At 48.2% G+C, this 21,098-nt stretch overlaps 1 pseudogene; it reads right to left on the minus strand.

Annotated features, from left to right (window-relative positions):
* Positions 1–3,595: 3,595 nt before the first annotated feature.
* LOC123493668 (uncharacterized) lies at positions 3,596–7,432 on the minus strand (annotated as a pseudogene).
* Positions 7,433–21,098: the final 13,666 nt, after the last annotated feature.

Genomic DNA, 21,098 nt, shown 5'->3' on the forward strand with positions numbered 1-21,098 from the left:
CTCTGCAGGTGTTTTGTTGCATGCCATGCCATCTTTCCAGTGGTCTATGCCCTGTATTTTTGTGATCTCTGTGGTGACTAGCTGAAGCATGCAAACTAGGCTCTGTAATGTTTCTGATTTCAGGGACTTGGTGATTTCTCAGTCTTTGTCTGCTGTTATTTTGTTGCCATCTAAACTTGATGCTACAGAGAGATCCATGCTTAATTTGGAGATGTTCAGTAAGGATGTTTTGTAGATATTGTTGTATTTGATTCATTCATGCCCCTGTTTGCAATTATGGAGTGCCATAGCATGACTCAATCTTGCTCTACCTTTGCTACAAAATGTTCCTGGCAGATTGTTTACGTGTTATTCAATTTTGCCAAGCTTATTGTAGTTGATCCATACATCCTATGTATTTGCTCTTGCCATCGATAGCTTAATAAACATGCCATCTTGCTGCAGGTATGCTTGTTTTGTCATGCATTGCTTTGTGGTGAGTGTATCAAGCTCACCAAGATGCCTTGATATTATTGTTTCTGCCATGCTCTGTTTTTCTGCCAAGTCTGGAACCTGTTAACGATACTAGCTATGTTCACATGGTTGCCGTCATATAGTCTGTGCCCTTTTGGCTTATGGTCAGTAAGGGACTTTTGTCATATGCATTTAGTAGATTCATGCCATGCGTTTGTTTTCCATGTTAATTTCCTGTAGCATGTTGATTTCGGGCTCTGAACATTGCTACTTGATGTTATTTCTGTCATGTCCAGTAATTTCTGCCAAGTCTGTGAACCTGTTATTATTTGCAATCTTGCCATGTCCTTTTGAGCATGTTCTATTCATTTCTGGAGATAGCTCAGTGTTCATGTTTTGTTGTGCTTTACCTGTGCATCATGTCCATGCCTTTGGTTTTCATGTTTATTTTCTGTAGCATATTGTTTTGATGATTTCTATATGCCTAGTTGCTGTTTTGGACAGATTGTTGCTATGACTTGTTTGGAGTGTATGTGTTGCACCGTAGCTCCGTTTTGAGCATGCTCTATATGAAACTTGCTTAGTTTTACATGTAGTCTCATATTATCATGTTGCATCCTTGTTTTGAGGTGTTTGCTTGATGTTTGTATGCATTTTGCATCAATGCCATGTTTAACTTGTTTTGCTCATATCTTCTAGGCCGTAGCTCCGAATCTAATGAACTTTATATGTAACTTGACTAGAATTTCGTGTAGATCATCATGGTGGTCTTTAACTTGCTGTTTAACAACTTCAACTTAATGATTGTTCAGTTCTGGACCATTTTCGAAATTTGCATATGAGGACTTACCGGAATTGTTATATGTTGTTTCCGGCCTCATTTAAACTTGCCTTGATGTGTTGTTCTTGTATGCATCATCCCTTGTCATGAGTAGCTTCATGTAGCCTTGTCATGCATCATACTTGGTTGAGCATCATGCGTTGTTCATGTGTGGTGTGTTTACCATGTTGTGTGCTTCTTCTCGATAGTTCCCGTGTCGTTGGGATCGTGAGGATTCGTTTGTCTTCGTGGCTTCATCTTCTTCATGGATTCGTTCTTCTTCCTAGTGGGATTTCAGGCAAGATGACCGTCACCTTGGATCTCATTACTATCATTGCTATGCTAGTTGCTTCGTTCTGTCGCTATGCTGCGCTACCTATTCACTTGCTCTTCAATCCTCCCAAATTGCCATGAACCTCTAACCTTTGTCACCCTTCCTAGCAAACCGTTGTTTGGCTATGTTACCGCTTTGCTCAGCCCCCTCTTATAGCGTTGCTAGCTGCAGGTGAAGATGAAGATTGCTCCATGTTGGTTTATGTTTATGTTGGGATATCACAATATCTCTTATATTATTAATGCATCTATATACTTGGTAAAGGGTGGAAGGCTCGGCCTTATGCCTGGTGTTTTGTTCCACTCTTGCCGCCCTAGTTTCTGTCATACCGGTGTTATGTTCCTTGATTTTGCGTCCCTTACGCGGTTGGGTGATTTATGGGACCCCCTTGACAGTTCGCTTTGAATAAAACTCTTCCAGCAAGGCCCAACCTTGGTTTTACATTTGCCTCACCTAGCCTTTTCCCTTGGGAGTCACGCTCTCGAGGGTCATCTTTATTTACCCCCCCGGGCCAGTGCTCCTTCGAGTGTTGGTCCAAACCTGTCAGTTGCCGGTGGCCACCAGGGGCAACTCTGGTCTGGCCTACCGGAAGCTTGGACAATCCGGTGTACCCTGAGAAGGAGATATGTGCAGCTCCTATCAGGATTTGTCGGCACATTCGGGCGGCTTTGCTAGTTTTGTTTTACCATCGTCGAAATTTCTTGTAACCGGGATTCCGAGACTGATCGGGTCTTCCCGGGAGAAGGAATATCCTTCGTTGACCATGAGAGCTTATGATGGGCTAAGTTGGGACACCCCTGCAGGGTATTATCTTTCGAAAGCCGTGCTCGCGGTTATGTGGTAGATGGGAATTTGTTAATATCCGGTTGTAGAGAACTTGACACTTGACCTTAATTAAAACGCATCAACCGCGTGTGTAGCCGTGATGGTCTCTCCTCGGCGGAGTCCGGGAAGTGAACACGGTTTCTGGGTTATGTTTGACGTAAGTAGGAGTTCAGGATCACTTCTTGATCATTGCTAGTTTCACGACCATTCCGTTGCTTCTCTTCTCGCTCTTCTTTGCGTAAGTTAGCGACCATACATGCTTAGTCGCTGCTGCAACCTCACCACTTTACCCCTTCCTTACCCATTAAGCTTTGCTAGTCTTGATACCCATGGTAATGGGATTGCTGAGTCCTCATGGCTCACAAATTACTACAACACCAGTTGCAGGTACAGGTTATGCGATGATCATGACGCGAGAGCGATGTTTGCCTGTTTTGGAGTTCTTCTTCTGCTTCTTCTTCGATCAGGGGATAGGTTCCAGGTCGGCAGCCTGGGCTAGCAGGGTGGATGTCGTTCGAGTTTCTGTTTATGTTTCATCCGTAGTCGGATGTTGAGCTTATGTATGATGTATTGATGTATTCTTGCGGCATTGGTATGCCTTGTATATATCCCCAAATATTATGTAATGTTGATGTAATGATATCCACCTTGCAAAAGCGTCTTCAAGATGCGCTTCTATCCTTGGTGGGACCTTCGTGTTCCTTTAGGATAGGGTCGCATCTTGGGCGTGACAGAGAGCTCGGGGGCACGTAGCTGCCGTCGCTCGTTTCCGGAGTCTCGTAGAGCTCAGGAGAACCGCTGGATGCCCAAGAGTTGCTGCTGCTGGAGGAACCGCAAGCCGGGCACACATCGTCCTGGCGCTCCCCTCCAGGGCAGCACTCCAAGCGGCGGCCCTCTGCATCGAAGACCTTGAAGGACAGTGTGGAGGCGCCGTCATAATCTAAGTGGATCGCAAGAGCGCCCTCAGCGCGGCAAACCTGCGCGACCTTACCCCAGCCGCGGGTCATGAAGATCTTGCCGGAGGAGACTGCTTCAACCTCTGCTCCGGTCGCCGGAGCGTCGCAGTCAGCATGCTACAACCAGAGCTCGAGGGGTCCCCTCGGTGGCATCACGTCGGAGAAGAATCGCGGGAAGCAGATCTAACAGCTTGGGGGCATCACCACTCACAGCACGAGCTCGCGAGAGGAGTCTGCAGCGTGGATTCCAGGGGCGACAGCGCATGTCGCCATGGCGCGGCGGCCGTGGTCGCGGCGTGGGTGGCGCCGCTCGTCACTCCTTCTTCTTGAGCCCCCGGCTTGGGCGTACAAGGGCAGCGGATACCCTGGAGGTGGCTGTTCGCACCAGGGCCTCGTCACTTCCGTCCTCACGACAATGTCGCGGCGGCGGACTGGCCTCTTCTTCGGCGGAAGCGGCCCTGGCTCATCGTGGGGAGCCTTTCCTTTCTCCTCGACGGAGAATCTTCGGATTGGCGCCGTTGGTGTCGCAGCTGGCAGTGGAGCAAGGAGGAAGAAACAAGCGGAATTGGAAGAGATGGGCGACGGGGGCTCTGCCCCCTCCCCATTTATAGCAAGAGAACGCCAACCAGCGCTCCCCACAGGTAATGATGGTTTTCCCTTGCATGTCGCAGGGACTTGTCAAGTTGGGCGGTTGCCGAGGCAGCGTGGGGAAACGGAGACGCCCACGTCCAATCAACCGCCACGCGTCAAACCAAGGCCGCAGGCTATTGGGGCCCGCGGTGCTCCGCGCTTGACCTTTCGCTTCGCCTCGAAGCCAAGCTCGAGCGCGCCTTGGGCCCGGGGGCTACTGTCGGCGTTCTGGGAATGGGGGTCCCCAGACTTGCCTGCCTGCGGCCCACGGCGTGGCTCTGCAAGTAGGCCCGTATGGCCCATCTTCACCAACAAGCATTCAAGACCCTCGCGAGGGGCCAAGCCTCGCGAGGTGGACGACGCAACACCTCCTCAGGAGCGGCCTCACCAGGTTGGCTCGCGAGGGCGGAGAGATCAAGGCAAGGCTAACCTCGCGAGGTTCTCGTGACATGAGCCATGTCGATCGAGATCAGGCGGGTGCCAGCGCGCACAGTGTCCTTGTTTCCTCTTTGGTGCTAAGGAGGCAAGCGCAGGCGCGGAGTACCGAGGCGTCAAGAAAAGGTTTCCATATCAGTGCAATGAGGCCAAGACCAGCAGGATGGCAAGACGGTGGTCACCATGGAGCCCAAGGCGGCGTCACCACCAGAGCATTTGGCAGGCGAAGACTACTTTTGTCAGGATAAGCTATACTAGTTGTCCCCTTTCAAATTGGACGTTGTTGGCTCCATTCCCGCTCAATATTTGGGAAGAGGACTAGGGCCTCTATAAATAGGACTAGCCACCACCATAAACGGGGAGGGAACTTAGCCTAAACTGATGGAGATCATCCTCACCCGCACACAGAGCACAAGAACACCTCAACCTCAGGAGGCTGTTCTTCCCCTTGTAACTGTTCATCCTCAGCCCGAGAGGCAATCCACCACCGCCACACTGGGTATTACACCACAACGGTGGCCCGAACCAGTATAAATCTTGTGTTCTTTGTGTAGCGAGTTCGTCGAGTTAGTCCTAGATAACTTAGCAAAGCTAGGACGTAGATCGGTAGAGGAAGAACTTCGCGTGCACCCCAGTGTTCGAACCTTAAGGGTTTTGCCGGAACCCGAGATCCGACAGAGTGAAAAATCAGTTTTGAATCTATTTAACCAAGCCAACCGAGATGGAGTTATCCCTCTGAAGTGTTTATTATTATGTCCCTTCCAAATGCTCCAAGCTGCCAAAAGGAATATTTCCATAAAGAGTGGTCTTCCCCAAGCTGCTTTGGTGATGCAGACATTGTCTAGTCTTCATCCCCCTTGCGGGCATCCGATTCCCAGCGTGGACCAACATTGTGTGCTGATGTCGCATTCAAAGAATAGATGTTCTAGAGTTTCTTCTTTATGTTGCCCACACAGGATGCAATCATGGTTGTCTCCAATCTTGTAGTGACGTCTATTCAGCATATTTCTAGTATTGAGACGATCCAACAAGAGGAGCCAGCCAAAAACTTTCATCTTCATTGTTGATTTAGATTTCCAGATCCAGGTAAAAGCTTGATGCCCATGTATGTCTCGAAAGCAGAATGTGTAATATTTGTGAGTACGGAATTCTTTGTCGCCCCAAGTATACATCCAGACATCTTTGTATGTTGGGTCATTCGATGGATTAACTTCCCTGGTGTCAAGTTGTATCTGTCTCACTTCATCATGCACCTGTGGAGATAATGGCAGGTGAAGCGCTTCTTGTAGTGACGTGCTGGCCAAGAAATTCCTCACAAAGATGTGTTCATTGATAGTATACGAGAATGCACGTGGATAAGTCTTAGATAGAATATTACCATTCCAATCACGGTTCCAGAAGAGGACAGCAAAGCCATTTGCAACTTGCACAGTTGTGATTCCCCGGTATATTGGCATGAGTTTGTCATGTCCCTCCACCAAAACGACCCGCATGGTTCAGCTGCATGTGGAATTTGCTCATTGTAGTATGTGCTCTTGATAAGTTGTACCCAGGGCATGTCCCAGTCATTGTAGAATTTGTCAAGGTATTTGAGTAGTAGTGCATCACCCTTAATTCTAATATCAATAATCCCTAGTCCTCCACTTTCTTTTGGTTTACACACCATATCCCAGGAAGCCAAGGAGTTACATTTGTCTCCCTGCTCAGCTTTCTTTCTCCATAAGCACCTTCTCCGGATTTTGTCGAAAGGCTCAATTATCTTGTTTGGCAAACGCAAAGTACAGAGGGCAAAAATGACCAGCGAGGTGATCACTGAATTAGCTTGCCACCATAGGATATCATATTAAGTGTGGCCGAGAGCCTTCTTTTAACCATGCAAACTAGAGGCATAAGTTCTTGGACAGTGGGTCTCGTAGTTCCCAAAGGCAGTCCCAAGTATGTGAATGGCATTTTTTCGACAACACGGCCAAAAATGTTTGCCAACTGAGCACATATGTCCTCACCACAGTTGAATGGGACAAAGGTGGATTTGTGAAAATTAATTTTCAGCCCAATGGAAGTGGCATAATCTGTTAAAATATTTTTGATGACCATTGCTTGTTGAGGGCAGGCTGGGAGAATGAGGATGGTGTCGTCGGCGTATTGGATGACAGGGTAATCCTTTTGATTATTGGAAGGGAAAGGTAATTGAATCTCATTTCCAGCGAAAGCATCATTAATGGCTGCTTGGAGAAGGTCTGCTGCAAGGACAAAAATGAGAGGGGACAGTGGATCGCCCTGTCTGACTCCACATTTACCGTGAAATTGACGACCAGGAGTGCCATTAAGAAGGACATAAGATTTTCCCGGGGATAATATGCATCGTATCCAATTCGGTCATTTCTCATTAAAGCCCATGTTTGCCATAATTTCAATCATTGCCTCGTGTTCAATAGTGTCGAATGCCTTTGCAAAATCCAATTTTAGCAACACAATTTCCCTTTTTGAAGATTGACACTGGTAGATGTATTCATAGGCCCAAGCAAGGTAGTCTTGTATCGATCTACCTTTGAGAAACCCATATCGATTGCGGTGGATTATTTTTAAGATCACTTTTTGCAGCCAGTTAGCCAGAATTTTTGTGATGAGTTTCAGGCAATAGTTGAGTAAAGTAATCAGCCTAAAGTCATTGACTGTACCAGGTGAGTTGATCTTTGGGATCAAAGTAATGTAACCATCATTAATACTTTCCAGATTGAGATTGCCCTCATGGAATTGGTTGCACAGACTATAAAAATCTTCTTTGATTATTGGCCAACATCTTTTCAAGAAAACACCTATGAACCCATCAGGTCCAGGAGCCCGATCTGCGAGCATTTCTCTAATGACTCTACCGATCTCTTCAAGAGTGAAAGGAAGGGTAAGATCATCAAGCCCTTCACATCGCTTAATGATTCGGGATAGGTCAAATTTGATGTTATGAGGTGTGGCCATGCCCATTGTGCCCTTGAATATTTCGAAGATAATGGATTCCTTCACAACATGACCATCAACAGTAACCCCATCTATGGTGCTGAGAGAGGCAATGTTATTCCTCCTATATCTTTCTGAGGCCAAAGCTTGAAATAACTTAGAATTTTCAACACCAAATTTGACCCATCTCACTATGCATCTTTTCTTCCAATATATCTGTTGGTATTTTAAGAGCCGTAGGATGTGAGCTTTCAAAAAATTTCTGAAGTTACTTTCAGGTATCGATAAGGTTCTTTTGTTTTCCAGTTCATTGAGGGCTTTATTAGAGTTCTCAATAGCCACGATAAGTTTGGATATCCCTCTGCTCCACTGTTTGAGATCACGTCGCAGATTCTTCAGTTTACGATAGAGAGCAGTGGCCGTGTTGGTCGTCTTGACCTGTTTAACCCATGATTTTGCCACAACATCCATGAAACCAGGATGCTGAACCTAGTATGATTCAAAGCGGAACAATTTAGATCTTGGGATAGTAGTTTCAATGCTCACAACACACAAAGTGTGATCAGAAACGGGTTTACTCAATGGTTTTACCAGGGTTTTAGGATATGAGATAATCCAGTTGTTACTAGTAAAACACCAGTATAGTTGCTCGAGAAGAGGGTCCACCTGCATATTGCTCCATGTGAAAGATCGTCCGTTAATTGGCAATTCAATGAGACTTTGAGCTCTTATGAAATCATTAAAGGTTATCGTATCATTTATACTGCCCTAGGTTTGTTACGATATCAGGTGCTCGGATGAAGTTAAAATCTCCCACAAATATCCAATCCTCATGAGAAGGGATATCCAAAGCAGGCAGCCATTGTATGAAATTATTTCGTTGTTTTCCTTGGCAGGGCACATAAATGTTAACCAGGGTCCAATTCTGTGCAGATTACGTGGATGTAAAACGAGTGACAAGTGCAAAGTCTTCAGAGAACAGGGTAACAGCAGAGAAGATGGAGCTGTTCCAGATAGTGGCAATACCCCTAGAGTCCCCCTGCGAAGCAACAAAAACAAATTGATCAAAGTGCCGAGGACAGCAGGACTTAATAAAAGGTAAATCAAAACAGGTCTTTTTTGTCTTCTGCAAGCACACGAGAGTGCATCTACTAGACAGGTTCTTTTTGTCTCCTACAAGCACACGATAGCATTCGCAAGCGCTAACTGCTTATCGTCTGAATTTAAACCGCGAACATTCCAACATAAGACATTCCAGTTCACTAAAGGAGGCACTTAAATAAGAAAAAGAAACGATTACGAAGAGGTTGAGGGCTTCTCCTCCAGTGGAGCCAGAAGAGCATCATCAGTGAGCTCCGCCGCTGGAATAGCACATAAGTTGGTGACAATTTGCTGAATAACCTGGAGAGGAGTTGGTGGACAGATGTCCTCTTCAGAGATATCATTGATCCTCACAGCAAAGGGGACAACCTGAGGCTTAACCTTGGAGACCTTCATCTTAGTGCCAGAGACCGGATGAACGCGGAATCCATCATATTTGTTAGAGCGAGCACTCCAGCGGACGGAAATTGAGCTTTATGGTGCCAGGGTTTTCCCCTTGCGTCTGAGAGATGAAGTAGGAGTAGCAATATTGTCTTCGGTGATATGCAGATCAGACATCGCATCATCTTCGGGAGAATTATCATCATTGACAGGCAGATCAGATATCTCTGAATTAAGTGTTGTAGTGGGGCTAACTACCGGGTTTTCTTGAGTGGCAACCGTGTCTAAGTTATACTCCAGAAGAGGCATAGAACCGAGCAGGGCCTGAGTTTCAGATGTGTTGGTAGGAGGCACAAACTCATGCAGACTGAGATCCCAGGTAGTTGCTGCAGGAATGTTTTCAATCATGACAGACGAAGCAGCATGTTGTGTTATGGTCTGAGAAGCAGAAGTAACGGACAACATCCCATCTTTCTCAGAGAGTGTGAAGTTAAGAGTTACACTTTCATGTTTATATCCATAACTGGAACTCCAAGGACCATATGAAGCAATGATGGGCATAACATCAGCTCTGTGGTAAGTGTTGAATCTCAACATTGGCACATAATCTCTCAAAATCGTAGCAGGGATAAAGTTACCTTGGGAGGCCAAATCTAAGTGCATGCCAGAAGCTGACACAGTGAGAGAAATTTCCAAAGTGTTGGTGGGCTGAGGGCTGACATTGTTGTTGATCAGAGCATTGTTTGCAGAGCTGGAGGCTTCCTCGGGCCAAAACTGATTCATGAGAGAAAGAGGGACCAGGACATATGAATCGGAGACAGTAGCACTGGAGTCAGAGTTGCCTTGCATGGAGATTGAGTCATTCCAGGCAGATGCAGGACTGTCATGAAGATTGTTGGGAGGCATAATACCATGATTTACCTGCAATCCTTCTCCAGCCAACCATTCCCGAAAGTTATAAAGAGTGGGTGGCGCTTGTGGTGGTGGCGAGGGCCATACTCCCCATTCTGGGTGAAACTCCACATCGTTCCCTTCATCAACAACCACATTCTCATCATCTCCCTCCTGATTTGCATTACCTACTGCATTCTGTACTAACCAGTTATGAAGTTGCTACTGGTATAGTTGTTCTTCCGTGAGCCCATCTCCATGCAGTGGATGGGGAATGCCGTTAGCAGGTGGCAGATCTTCTCCCGCCGGTGGAACATCAGGCAAGTGAGCATTCTAGTCACTGCCGCGGAGCATGGTAACCGCTACCATCCAGCTCTGCCGAGGTCCACCCAACTGTCTCATGACAAAGCTTTTAGGAACAAGGCGCAAATGAATAACCCAAGCTTTCACAAGAACAAACTTTATGTCAGTCCTAGGACTATGCCATTCAACCAGACTGCCAAACTTATCCACATATTTGTGAATATAATGTTGTGTCTGGTAATCATGCGGAAACCCAATATAGAGCAACAAAATTTCGTGAAGCAGAGCAAGCAGGGGAAGAAGAGGTCGTCGGGGAGGTCGATCCGGGGCTCGTGGACGCGCGTGTGGATGAAGGAGACGAAGAAGAGGCCGGCGGTTCTCTCCCGGTGGCAGCAATGTAGATGACAGAGGTGAAGAGGCCGGGAACGAGCTTAAGCTCTCCTCGGCCATGGCGACGGCTTGGCATGGAGAGGCCTCACCTAGCGGCGGCAAGGAGGGGAGAAGGACAGAATGGAGAGGGGAAACCTAGGGCTAGGATTGGGGTGCTATATAAGGCGGAAGCGGGGTTGTCCCGGCAGTCAAATCAAGGGCATGGTCGATGTGGCTTCTATTGATGCGCCACCGTACAACAGGAAGAAGAAGAACAGAGGAGGATCGGTGTTGGTGGGCTTCCTGAGGGTAAGTGAGGTAGGCTGTGGCACTGTGGGCTGCGCTAGATGGGCCGCGGCTCGGCTGGAGCAGCGCTGCTGCTGCTGGGCTGCTCTGTTGCTACTGCTGCTTCACTTCTACTCTTTTCTTTAGACAGAAAACAAGAAAGAAAAGCACATGTATAATGGAGAGGGTTGAGAGAGATATGAGAATATCCCTGGAGTCCAGAATTTGTGCAGGATTTGAATAAATTGACTTGGCAATTTTTAGAGGTAGACTTTGTGAGGCGCACTACCTCAATGGCCGCCCAAATTCACCAACCCTGCGTCCTGCATGCAATATGCATGTAGGAAGGCACAATAAAAGAGAAGTTATGACAGATATGGTTGTTACTCTTTGCCACACATGGTTGTGCCCTTGTAAGGGTCTGGCCCGACGACCCCTCGCGTCCGCACATACTCTAGATCCATGCATGAGCAGTAGCTGCCCACCTGATGACAGGGTTTGTCGGAAGATGTCCAAAAGTAAATACAAATTCAGATTAATGAAGAAGCAAAGAAGATCTCAGAAGACGAAAAACCATCATGATTAAAAATTACAGCAGCTGTTTCCTGCCAAGTGTCTTTGCATTGTTTTTGGCCTAGCCCAACGATGATTGGGCAGTGCATATGGCCTAGGCCTGGGGGCTCCTAACGATGTGTAAAACATGGGTATTTTATACCCTGACTTGTGCATAGACAGTGTCGGTGCAACAAACCCTGGTGTGTGTTGCCCTGACTGTGCACAGGCTCAAGAGCAAGGTTACAATTTCCAAGACGAGGCCAAGCAGAAGAGATAGTTCTTTGAGAAATCAAAGGGCGGATCAAGAAGACCAAGACAAGCCAAATGGGCAATATATCACTGAGGAAAAACCTCCCTTGCCGGGCAAGCGAGCCTGGCAAGGTCGAGGTTGAAAGATCGTGGATGTCGCCTAGAGGGGGGGGTGAATAGGCGCTTTAAAATAATTACGGTTTAGGCTTGAACAAATGCGGAATAAACCTAGCGGTTAATTTGACAAGCACAAAACCTACAACAACTAGGCTCACCTATGTGCACCAACAACTTATGCTAAGCAAGATAAATAACTAAGTGATAGCAAGAAATATGACAAGAAACAATATGGCTATCACAAAGTAAAGTGCGTAAGTAAAGGGTTCGGTTAAGAGATAACCGAGGCACGTGGAGACGACGATGTATCCCGAAGTTCACACCCTTGCGGATGCTAATCTCCGTTTGGAGCGGTGTGGAGGCACAATGCTCCCCAAGAAGCCACTAGGGCCACCGTAATCTCCTCACGCCCTCGCACAATGCAAGATGCCGTGATTCCACTAAGGGACCCTTGAGGGCGGTCACCGAACCCGTACAAATGGCAACCCTTGGGGGCGGTCACCGAACCCGTACACTTTGGCAACCCTTGGGGGCGGTCACCGGAACCCGTCAACTTGCTCGGGGCGATCTCCACAACCTAATTGGAGACCCTGAGGCTTGCCCGGAGCTTTACACGACAATGATTGAGCTCCGAACACCACCAACCGTCTAGGGCGCCCAAGCACCCAAGAGGAACAAGCTCAAGGGAACCAAGCACCCAAGAGTAATAAGCTTCTCAACTTGTAACTTCCAAGTATCACCGTGGAGAACTCAAACCGATGCACCAAATGCAATGGCAAGGGCACACGGAGTGCCCAAGTCCTTCTCTCTCAAATCCCACAGAAGCAACTAATGCTAGGGAGGAAAATGAGAGGAAGAACAAGAAGGGGAACACCAAGAACTCCAAGATCTAGATCCAATGGGTTCCCCTCACATAGAGGAGAAAGTGATTGGTGGAAATGTGGATCTAGATCTCCTCTCTCTTTTCCCTCAAAAACTAGCAAGAATCCATGGAGGGATTGAGAGTTAGCAAGCTCGAAGAAGGTCAACAATGGGGGAAGAACACGAGCTCAAAAGATGAGGTTCATAGGGAAGAAGACCTCCTTATATAGTGGGGGGCACAATCCAACCGTTACCCCCACTTCAGCCCCGCAGAGAGCGGTCCTACCGCTTGGCCAGCGGTACTACCGCTTGCCCCTATAAGCGGCACTACCGCTCCCCCTCGCGGTACTGCCGCTGAGCCCAGAGCGGTACTACCGCGGTGGCAGGGCGGTACTACCGCATACGAGCGGTACTACGGCCCCCACTGCCGCGGCTAGTACCGTAAAACCCGACACGAAAAAGACCCCTCGAATCGAGGCGGTACTAGTACGAGACCGTAGCGGTACTACGGCTGGGGCCACCAGTGGTACTACCGCTCTGGAGCGGTACTACCGCTCTAGAGCGGTACTACCGCTTGTAGCACCCAAGCGGTACTACCGCTCCGGCCCGCGGTACTACCGCTAGGAAACCAAAACTGCCATAACTTCTGCATATGAGCTACGAATTGAGCAAACTCAAGATTGTTGGATTGAGAAAGACGAGTAGCATCAAAACAGCGACTGGTTATAGTAAGAAGAGGCAGGGGAGGTATGCCAACAAATAGAGGAGTGAAACCTCCAACCGAGAAGAACCAGCATAACCTCCAACATCGAAAACATCATAGAAGATGCGAGTGAACTCCGTTTTCGATGAACTCGAGCTTGTCAACAAGATGACCATAAGCTCCAAAACTCACAAAGAGAAGAACCAAACAAGTACCAACAAAGATGATGCAAGGATGCAATGGTTTGAGCTCTCTATGAACGATACGATCAAGCTACTCATCGAGAGCCCCCTTGATAGTACGGCATCGATCCTATAACCCGGTAAAATAGAAAACCTATCAAGAGCAAACCTTTGCCTTGCACATGGTCCACTTGAGCTAGATGATGACGATCTTGACTCCCTCAAGTTGGACCACCTTTCTTGGTTGTGTTGGCTCGATGAAGACTAGTTGATTGCTCCCCCATACTCCACTATTGGTGAGCCACTCTTCCGCACATCTTCACAAGTCCATTGCCACCACAATGGACGGAAAGCTTCAAGCATTTGATCTCTTCATGATGCTTCACTTGAACTTGCACACCGCAACATCTTCACAAGTCCATTGTCGCCACAATGGACGGCAAGCTTCAAGCATTTGATCTCTTCATGATGCTTCACTTGAACTTGCACACCGCAACCTAACCCCACAAAGAACTCTCACAAAGATCATGGGTTAGTACACAAAGCGTAATTGACAATGCTTACCACACCATGGGATCGCTTGATCCCTCTCGGTACATCTTGTGCGCTTTGTGTGTTGATCAACTTGATTCACTCTTGACTTAGTCTTGATCAACCTTGACTCTTTCCAACTCTCTTCATTTGGATGATGTCTTGAAGATAAACATGAATGATCACACAATCTTCTTCTTCAAGACATGCTTGCAATAAGCTCTACTCTCACATGACCAATCTTTGGATAATTCCTAAATAACACCTTGGTCACCACATAAACTCCTTGAAACCAACACATGGACTTCAAGAAATGCCCATGGACAAATCCTTCAAATATAACTCAAGGCAACCATTAGTCCATAGAGATTGTCATCAATTACCAAAACAAAACATGGGGGCACCGCATGTTCTTTCAGAGGTCACCCAGAAGACAAGTCTCAAGACTCTCCTGGCAGGCTTGCCGGGGACGCCGAGGGCGGGTCGCCCCGCCAAGGCTCTACCGCTCCACCTCACAGCAATGCAAGTCACCTATCAGTGCGGTGTCGAGCCCCCAGGTGATTAAGTGGCTGTCATTTGGCATGTAGCAGCCATCTCTGAGGAAGAACACCCCTAAATGACACCTATCCAGAGGTGTGCCACGTAGACAGGCGAGAAGGCGGTTGAATAGCATGGCAAGGCTTGCCGGGCTACACCCATGATGTGACACTAAGTGGTGCATTTAATGCACCTTGTCCTGTCTGCAGAGTTACGTATGATAGCACTGTTTGCTATCTAATCAGTATGTAATGACTGATTTGCCATTGTGTTCACCCCTTTACCTATAAAAAGAGGGTCGTGGCAACCTTAGAAAGGATGCAGACCATTGTACGCTCATATGCGCGTAGCTGCTCTCGTCCCAAGGCGACCTTGCCGGGCTTGAGTGTTGTGCCTCCACCAAAGCAGGAGTAGGGTCTTACGCCCCACGCCGGCCTAAACCTAGGTAAAAATTGCCACTGTTGTGCTGCTCTACGGTCTCCGCTCTTTGTGCAACACGCTCTTCCGCCTTGCCGAACCATAAGGGGCCGATGGCCCCATAGGTGGCCGTGTTATACCATGACATCTTTGGCACACTAGGTAGGGGAGGCGCTTGCGCGAACCCGAGGATGTAAGCAGCGCGTCATCTTCATCATCGTCTTCTTCATCGATGGCTTCATCATCCATGGTGCCCAAGAAAAATACCGGTGCTACAGCTCACCCGTCCACCTTGAAGGCCCCCTCGCATGCGGCCACTGATGTCGTGTGGGCTACGGGGGCGCACGGGGAAGTGGACGCCACGGGGGGCGTGACCGGCGTAGGCGGCGCCATCACCGTTCCCCCTGCGGCCGAAATGGGAGCAGGAGGCGCATGAGGAGGAGAACATCAACAACATCGTAGCAGCCATGCTCCACAAGATGGTGGTGGGGATAATATTCCATCTCCGCCTCTCCACCCCACTGAAGGACGCAGCCGCATCGATGGCACTCACTCTAGTGCGAATCGCAACCCTCTAGCTGTCCCCGCTGTGGGTGCGGCTACAGGGCACGCGCCATTCCCAGGGCAAGCTAGCCGAGACGATGCATCGAATGGGGTAGCCGATCCCCAAGCACATCCACCTTGTCGCCACGGAACCCTGGCGACCGGCTCGCAGCGACGAGAACACGGCACCGCCACTACTGGGACCGTCAGAAGCCAGGTGACATCGCGATATGCATCGTCGTCTATGCCAAGCACCGCATTGGAGGCCATGGCGCTGGCCCAACTCCTATTGAGATTTCTGCCAGTGGCCGATCAAATGGATGAGTGGAGAGCCACCATTTAAAGCCTGATTGGTTTCGCTGTGGCGGGAGGATCACAGCGGGCAAGCCCGCCACAGCCTCCACAGGCGGCGACAACGGCCCGAGCAGCTGGCCGTATCGAAGGGGCCACTCCTATAGTACAGTCCCCTCCATGGCAGCCACCGCTAGGCCGCAGCCAGGGCCACATGACCCGGAGCCCGACGACGTGTCGATGGCTTCGTCTGATCCTCGAGCCCATCGAGACCAGTGACAAGTCCTGGAAGACAGGCAGAGGGAAGACGCGCGTGGCACCATAGACCGACGCCGCGAAACCCGTCGCTAGTATGATAGGTGCAATGGCCCCGTCGTCGACGAGCTCGTGCCCGGTGGAGGTGGATACCTTCCTTTCGAGGTTGGGTGCCCCGCCTTCATTCATGAGCTAAGGCAAGTCCATTGGCTGTTTGCCCGTACGTTCAAGCCAGAGATACCAAAAAAGTATGATGGAAGACTGAACCCGGCAGAGTTCTTGAGCATCTACACCATAGTTGTTCAAGCCGCTGGAGGAAGAGATGAGAAGGTATTCGCCAACTACTTCCCTTTGGCACTCAAGCGTAACGTGAGGTCGTGGCTAATGCACTTGCCGGAGAACTCCATCTCGACTTGGGCTGACATGTGCAATGAGTTTGTTGGCGGCTTCACGGGCGGCAACCAAGAACCAGGGCGGCCAAGCGACTTGCAGCTCCTCCCACAAAAGGAAAGAGAGAGTTTACGAAAGTATATGCAGAGGATCAGCCGGGTGCACCGCAACATTCCGGATATCCACCCGGCGGCTGTGATAGCTGCATTCCGGTCCAACATATGCAACAACAGGATACGTTCCAAGATGAATGTCCGATTTTCCAAGATTGTGAATGAGATTTACACTTTGGTGGATAAGTGTGCCCGAACAGATGAGGGGAGGCGACTCCCTAGAGAAGAAGATGGCGTCGACGTTGACTCAGAAGACGACGATGATGCTACCAATCAGAAGAGGAGGAACAAGAAACACAACAAGTAGCGCAAGGATAAAACAGTTCTGGTTATCGAGGGATCGAGCGTTCCTAGTACCGGCAAGAAGGCCAGGACTGAAGCTCCCAGCAAGGAAGTTGCCGCATGCACTGATTGCCGGGAAGCTGCGACTGCCGAGAAGGCTAGGAAGGCAGATGGGCCATACTGCAAGATCCATCAGACCAAGGGCCACGATCTCCAAGAGTGTCATCAAGTTGAGCAACTTGTCAAGAAGCAGAAGGCTGAGTACGAGAAGTGTGACAAAGAGAGAGACCAAGATGGCGTTGGCGGGAAGGGCCGAGGTGGTAGAGGAGGTCACCCCGGCAAGGTCCCTCAGTATCAATGGAAACCTGCCAGAGGCCGTGAGAAGAAGGAATGTGATGACGAGAGCGATGAAGGGCGTGAAGAGGAAACTAGCAAGCAGGAGTTCCAGATGGCCACTAATGCCCTATGCATCGACGGAGGTGCATCCTTGCACTCTTCTCACTGCCATCATAAACAGTGGGCGCGTGAGGTCAATGCCGTTGAGCCAGCAGCAGATTCTCGGAAACCACTCAAGTGGTCCCGCACGCCCATCATCTTTGATGAAGAGGATCACCCTGACCGCACCAGCGCGGTAGGGTGCTTACCGTTGTTGGTTTCACCAACGATCCACAACCTCAAAGTCACAAAGATGTTGGTTGACGGTGGGGCTGGGTTGAATCTAATTTCCCCCAAGGTTCTCAACAAGCTTCAGATAGCAGATGAAGAGCTCAAGGTCACTGGTACTTTCCAAGGGATCAACCCCGGCAGGAGTCGTCCTAAGGGAAAGATCACACAGCCGATAACATGTGAGAAGGTCGTGTTTGATGTGGTTGATATTCCCCTGCCGTACAATGGAATCCTTGGTCATCCAGCCCTGGCAAAATTCATGGCGGCATCCCACTATGCCTACAACATGTTGAAGATGCCAGGGCCGATGGGCATCATTTCCATTCCATCAGACAAGAAGGATGCAATCATATGTGTGGATAAGATGTACCAAGAAGGAGTAATTGCCAAGACCGCGGAAGCGATCGCTCCGGCCAAGGAAAGTAACAAAGGGAAGAAAGCTAGCAAGGATACCGACAAGGAATCCGGGAAGCGCGCCTCTCCGGAGTACGCTGCGCCTATCGATGACTTGCCAAAAAGTTCCAATAGCAAGAGATCAAAGGTTGTTGCGCCTGTTGTCAAGAAGGTCCCGATAGGGCAGGTAGGCACTTATGGTACGTTTACTATCAGCTCCACCCTTGATGAGAAATAGGAAACCGTGCTTGTTGCCTTCGTGCGGGCGAATGTCGATGTGTTTTCTTGGCAACCATCTCACATCCCTGGTATTCCTAGGGAGGTAATTGAGCACCACCTTGTTGTCCGCCCTCATGCCCGGCCCGTCAAATAGAAGGTCCGAAAGGAAGCTTTGGAGTGGCAACAGTTTATTGCCGAAGAAATCAAGAAACTTGATGTTGGTTTGGTCACAAGAGTGTTGCATCCCACATGGTTGGAAAACCAAGTGGTGGTGTGCAAGGCGGATGGGAAATGGAGTCTTTCCATAGATTTCACAGATCTGAATAAAGCATGCCCGAAGGAACCATTCCCATTGCCGCGCATCGACCAGATCGTGGATTCCACCTCTGGGTGTGATCTGCTTTCCTTCTTGGATTCCTACTCCGGGTACCACCAGATTTTTATGTCCAAGGAGAACGAAGAGAAGACCACGTTCATAACCCCGTGTGGCACGTACTGTTTCGTACGAACGCCCTTTGGGTTAAAGAGCGATAGATCCTCTTTCACAAGATGGTTTTGAGCCCTAGCTGCACATGAATATTGAAGCTTACATATATGACATAGTGGTCAAAACGAAGGATAAATCAACTCTCATTAAGGACTTGGAAGAGACCTTTGCAAATCTCCGCAAGATCAACTTGAAGCTAAACCAAGAGAAGTGTGTGTTTGGCGTTCCTTCCGGCAAGCTACTTGGCTTCTTTTTGTCCCACCGGGGGATAGAGGCCAACCCCGACAAGATCAAGGTGATCGAGCAGATTCAAGCACCCAAGACAGTTAAAGATGTGAGGCGTTTGACTGGATGTGTTGCCGCACTAAGCAAGCTCATTTCCAAGTCTACCAAGCGCACCTTGCCGTTCTACAAAATCTTGAAGAAAGCAGGGCCCGTTGAGTGGACCCCGGAGGCAGACGCTATGATGTAGGATTTGAAGGCCTATCTTTCCTCTGTTCCCACCTTAGTCGCTCCAAAACCACAAGAGACGTTGTTGCTATACCTAGCGGCAACGAATCAAGTGGTCAGTGCAGCGCTAGTGGCGCAACAGGAAGTAGATATTAGCGACCAGACCTCAAACAGTCTGATCTCTGTGCATCAGTGTCACCCCTGGATCGGTAATGCTGACACGCACAGTACTTGAAGGATTTATAACAGAGTAGCAATCAAACACTTATTACATCAAACGTCTCAAAAGAGAACTTATTACAAATAATATGGCTCAAGGCCATCTAAATACGATAACAGCGGAAGGCTTGGAAGATAAAGTGAGTCCATCAACTCCAACGGCATCACTGAGTGAAAGACCATGACCTAAGGCACCTTACTCGTCGTCTGAAAAGTCTGCAACATGATAGGTTGTAGCCCGAAAACGGGTCAGCACATGGAATATGCTGGCAATATAACACGAAAGAGTAATAAACAGAATAAGGCTATCACTACATGCATATATGGCTGGTGGAGGCTGTAAGGTTAATATGTTTTGCGAAAAGCCAATTTTTCCCTACAACAAAGGAATAAATTTTATTTAACTATCATGGAGGTTGTTAAACATTGAGAATGGTAAACCCCATCTCAATCCCAATTAAAAGTAATTAATAACCCAATCAAATTTTATAATTAAGAGTGATGAGATCCACATGATAATCCAAGAACCAGATACTCAAGACGTCCATAACCGGGGACACGGCTAACCATGATTAGTTTGTATACTCTGTAGAGGTTTGCGCACTTTTCCCCACAAGACTCGATCTCCTCCGTTGGATTTCTCGCACTACAGGTGTTTGAGAAACAGATGACCGAGACACAGTCTTTCAGAAGCGTTAACTCTTTACTTTGGGTAGACAGTACCACCTACATCCCCTACATCTGCTAGCCTACCACTGAAAGAGGTCACACAACATACTCAACTATGCCAGAGCCCATAATGGCTTGTGGCTGCACACGGAAGTTTCTAGCATGAATAATCTCATGATCCCTTTGAGCCTGGGTGGCAGTCCATAGGAGAATCACACGGTACCCCGAGATTTCCAAAAGTACAGGCAATCACTGGGTTCCCCAGGTGCCTCAATCCACCCAGATGTGTATTAAAGTTGCCACCTTAAGTTAACCCATGATTAACAATACTCACATCTATCATGAATACTCTCAAACCCAAACCACGTCTACGAGCATAGCATAGCAATATAAGCAACGTAGAAGTAACTCCCATAGGATTGATAATAAACAGGTGAATAGGTACTACCTCATCTACTTCCCAAACCCACAATTTAAATTAGATCCTCACCATGCAATTGTTTGTGGATTGATCTAATGCAATAAAACTGGGTAGTAAAGATGTATGATCAAAGTTTTACTTGCCTTGCTGATGATACATGAAACCTAGAGACTCGTAATAGCACGCTTCGCACTCCGGGTACTCTATCACAAACAAACAAGCATACAATAAGCAATCAAGCAACAACGCACGAGTAAAACTCAAATAAAAGATCTAACTAGAAAGTTCAACTTAAGAACTCCGGTTTGCAAAAAGATTCAAATCAAAGGAAGCAACGAAACTCAAACTGCGAAAGAAACAAGCTTCGTTTACTAATCTGGACTAAAGTCAATTTTACAGTAGCAAAAACTTGTTTAAGTTGGTTAAACAGAAAGAGGGTTTCAAGAAGAAACTCTAGGCACTTGAATCGCCTGATTCAGATAAACGAGCGAAAAGTTAAACTAAAACGAAAATCAGATCAGAAATCGCGATCCAAAATAATCGCGGAAAAATCTGAGAAAAAGAAAAACTTACGAACAGACTAACGAATGAACGGTCGTTATCTGCGGCTAACGGGCGAAAACCGTTCGTTAAAACGAACGTACGGACGAACGTCCGCTAAATAACTAAACCGAAAAAAAACCGAACCGAAACTAAAAACACGAATCTAGGGTTTTCCAAAAAACGCCTGGTTTTCTCGCGAAAACCGAGGCGGCGGCGGCTACCTGCGGTGGGGTTGGCCAGAACGGTGGCGGCGGCGGCATGCGGCGGGGC

This window comes from Aegilops tauschii, chromosome 4 (assembly GCF_002575655.3).
Source record: "Aegilops tauschii subsp. strangulata cultivar AL8/78 chromosome 4, Aet v6.0, whole genome shotgun sequence".
In the NCBI taxonomy this organism is placed as follows: Eukaryota; Viridiplantae; Streptophyta; class Magnoliopsida; order Poales; family Poaceae; genus Aegilops; species Aegilops tauschii.